Genomic DNA, 4410 nt, shown 5'->3' on the forward strand with positions numbered 1-4410 from the left:
TATTTTGTCCTTTTAAGTCTTCTTTTATTGTAGCTTTCTATGTCGACTTCGATTTTTTTTCACTGATGTCTCTTCTCACTACTATCATCCCGTTTAGGATACCACTACAGCTTCGAAATATTTTAGACCTTAAAAAGTCTTGTGCATTGTGCTTTTATTTTAGATATAGACGATTCCTTGGAGATAGTCTTATATCATCTCCACCAACTTACCCATATTCAAACTATACTCTATAAACATTGTAATCTACGGTGCAAAACAGTGTTTTTAGTGACTATATAAGTGTAATGTACATTAGTTTATCCACATGGTTACCAAAAACACCGTTTTGCTTCGTTTTTCATCGTAGATTATACTGATTATAGAGTTTAGTTTGAATATGTGTAGTTTGAATGTGTATATGTAAGATGCTGGAGATGGTCTTGTGATTTTATGAGTTTCGAGGATGCGTCGGTGCAGTTCTAAATATATCTATGAAGTTAGTGTTTGTGTGCGTATGCTCTTAGAAGTAATCATTGTGTAATTGTTTTATAGTAAAAAAAAGAGGCATCAACACAATTAATTCTAATTAAAATGCTTTTCTGGTCTTTAAACTTATCGCCCTATGCCATCTAAGTCCATAAACTTTTAAAGTCTGTCAGCTTAGTCCTTAATCGTTATTCGGATCTTAGTTAGGTTTAAATGAGTTGTGGTTGACATATGGATCCCAAATGTCTGTGTAGCTCTTATCTCACACTTTTCTACGTGTTCGTTGAGAGAATCTAGAAAAAAGAGAGAAAAAATAGGTATATGTTGGGGGTATGCTTCGTAGCCGAAGATCCTAAAGAAAGAGAACATCCTCGAAAGATTCTCTCAGGAGCAGCGCCGAAGCTATTATCTATAGAGCTTCGGCATGGTGACAGATCTCAAGACGAAGGAGCGAATCGACTTAAAGATGGATTGACTTAAAGACCTATGATGTTTTGTGTCATTATTGTAATCGATTGTAAAGGACATAAATGTAATTTTACACAGGCTGCGCCCTGTGCCTATAAATAGGTGAACAATACCTCTGCACTGTTCACGCAATCCTGTAGTCGCTAACGTATTACGCTGGAATTATTACTTTCCGTCAAGGCGAAGGTATAAATGTACCTAAATATTATGCTTTAATATTTAGGTTCATACTATAAAATATGTGAATAATGTTATTTGTTTCTAATAGATCTTTCTTTAATGTTTAATATTTTATATTTTATTTCGCATTGTTTTATGTCTGATCACGAAGGCATGACCTTCGTGGTATTCTGCCCATGGCCTTCGTCCAAAGTTCATTAAATCCTTGGGGAGATAATGCTTCAGCGGACGAAGGACATTATTACTTAACATTTTATGTTGCCTTGTTCTTGATTCATAGCATTTGAGAACAAGTCCCCAACATTGGCGCCCACCTCCGGTGAACTCACTTCCACTTTTTTGAGTTGATGGCTTCGTTCAACGACCAAGCTGGAGCTGTTTTGGCTCCGAAGCTGGTACTCCCGATAACAGGCGGTTCATGCTCAGAGCCAGCCAACAAGAAGCAGAAGAAGGAGGCACAGAGAAGAGTACAGCATGTCGGGGTGCAAGGACCCTTCATCAAGTCAAGATGGTCCCACATCCCAATTACCTTCTCCCAAGAGGACCTTCAGCTCAAGGATTACCCTCACAATGATGCTATGATTATTTCTTGTGTTATCAAAGGATTTCTGGTCCACAATGTTCTGGTTGATACAGACAGTGCAACAGATATCATATTTGCTAAAGCCTTCAGACAGATGCAAGAGTCAGAGGATAAGATTCATGATGCTACACACCCTCTTTGTGGCTTCAGAGGGAGGCAGATTGTAGCGCTCGACAAGATCACGATGTCAGTGACCTTAGGATTTGTTAACAATACAAGGACCGAGCAAGTTGTGTTTGATATTGTCGACATGGAATACCCTTACAATGCAATCATTGGTCGTGGGACCCTCAATGCTTTTGAAGCAATTCTTCATCCAGCATATCTTTGCATGAAGATACCTTCGGATCAAGGGCCTATTGCTATTCATGGAAGTCAGGAAGCTGCCAGAAAGGCCAAAGGAAACTGGACATATTCAAAAGCAATCCATAATATAGATGGAGCCGAATCTTGTGAGCAACACAAGTACAGAAGGGAGAAGGCTGCTTCGGCTGATCAGCCGAAGCCCATGCTTTTATGTGAAGATATAGCAGAACAGAAGGTGCTGCTGGGATCTCAATTATCTGAGGAGCAGGAGAAAACCCTAATAAGGTTCTTGTTCAACAACAAAGATGTCTTCGCATGGTCAGCTAATGATCTCTGTGGTGTCAACAGGGATGTTATTGAACACTCGCTCAATGTTGATCCATCCTTCAGACCCAGAAAGCAGAGGCTTCAGAAGATGTCTGACGACAAAGCCGAAGGTGCTCGGAATGAAGTGAAAAGACTTCTCAGCGCTGGAGTCATCAGGGAAGTAAAATACCCAGAATGGCTAGCTAACACTATTATGGTGAAGAAGGCCAATGGTAAATGGAGAATGTGCATTGATTTTATAGATCTCAACAAGGCTTGTGCGAAGGATGAATTTCCATTGCCAAGAATAGATTCTCTGGTAGATGCAGCAGCTTCGTCAGAGCTCATGAGTCTACTAGATTGTTATTCAGGTTATCATCAAATCTAGATGAAGAAGGAAGATGAGCCAAAAACCAGCTTCATCACCCCTAGTGGTACATATTGTTACCTTCGGATGCCTGAGGGGCTCAAGAATGCCGGAGGAAGCTTCAGCAGAATGACATCGAAAGTCCTTCATTCTCAGATAGACAGAAATGTGCTAACATATGTTGATGATATCATAGTAAAAAGCACGAAGCAAGAAAATTACATTGTCGATCTACAGGAAACATTTGCTAACTTTAGGCAAGCTGGCCTCAAGTTGAATCCAGAAAAATGTGTCTTCGGAGTAAAGAAGGGCAAATTCCTTGGTTGTCTAGTTTCAACAAAAGGGTTCGAAGCTAATCCAAATAAAATTGAAGCCATTCTTCGGATGGAGCCGCCAAGCACAAAGAAGGGGGCTCAGCGGCTGACAGGAAGATTGACATCTTTGAATCGATTTATATCTAGATCAACAGAGAGAAATTTACCATTCTTTGAAGTGCTGAAGTCGGCCGAAGTCTTTCAATGGGGATCAGCTCAACAGAAAGCCTTCGATGAGCTGAAGCAGTATCTGATAGATTTAACAACCCTAACTCCACCAGCGCCAGGGGCTCCTCTGCTGCTGTATGTGGCAGCTTCGCACTCTGCAGTAAGTGCGGCGCTTGTCCAGGAGAAGATTGAAGGACAAATGAAAAATCAAGCTCCAGTGTACTTCGTCTCCGAAGTTCTCAGTTTATCAAAGAAAAACTATACAGAATTGGTAAAGATGCTGTATGCTGTCTTAATGGCCTCCAGGAAGCTTCGACACTATTTTCAAGCATACCATATAATTGTTCCTTCATCACAGCCTTTGAAGGATATTATGAGGAACAAAGAAGCTACTGGAAGGATTGGAAAGTGGGCTACGGAACTCAACGAGTTCAGCATTGATTATGTGCATAGATCTTCGATTCAGTCCCAAGTGTTAGCAGACTTCATCGCTGACTGGACGCCAGGGGCTCAGAAGGAAGAAGCAAGTAAAGATACCGAAGCTTGGATAGTGTTCTGTGATGGTTCCTGGGGAGCCTTCGGGGCAGGTGCAGCTGCTGTTTTAATTGCACCTTTCAAAGTTAGAACATGTTATGCAGTGAAACTTGATTTTAGCTGTACAAATAATATTGCTGAATACGAAGCTTTGCTTTTGGGACTTCGGAAGTTGAAGGCAATGGGGATAAGAAGGGCGGTTCTCAAAACTGATTCCCAAGTTATTTCTGGCCACATTGACAAGAGTTGTAAAGCAAGAGATCCGAAGCTTGAGAAATATTTGGATACAGTTCGAAGGCTTGAAGCTTCTTTTGAAGGGTTTTCCGTCAAGAATATTCCACGAGGAGAAAATGAGCATGCTGATCTGCTAGCCAAGTCAGCGGCACAGGGGCTGTCTTTACCTTCGGAAGTATTCTTTGAAACAATAAAAGCACATTCGGTGGAACTTCTTGAAAGAGCAGTGCTCAATATATCTCCTGTTTATAGCAAAGATTGGAGAACCGAGATCATGTCTTTTCTCCAGGGCAATTTCCTTTCAGATGACGAAGCTTATAATAAGAGAATAGAGACAAGAGTCCGACCATATGTAATAATAGAAGGGGAATTATACAAACACGGAGTTTGTTCTCCATTGCTCAAATGTTTATCCAGAGCTGAAGGTATAGAATTGATGAAGGAAATACATGCAGGCCTGTGTGGATCTCACATCGGATCTA

Source organism: Zea mays, chromosome 1, assembly GCF_902167145.1.
Source record: "Zea mays cultivar B73 chromosome 1, Zm-B73-REFERENCE-NAM-5.0, whole genome shotgun sequence".
Classification (NCBI taxonomy): domain Eukaryota; kingdom Viridiplantae; phylum Streptophyta; class Magnoliopsida; order Poales; family Poaceae; genus Zea; species Zea mays.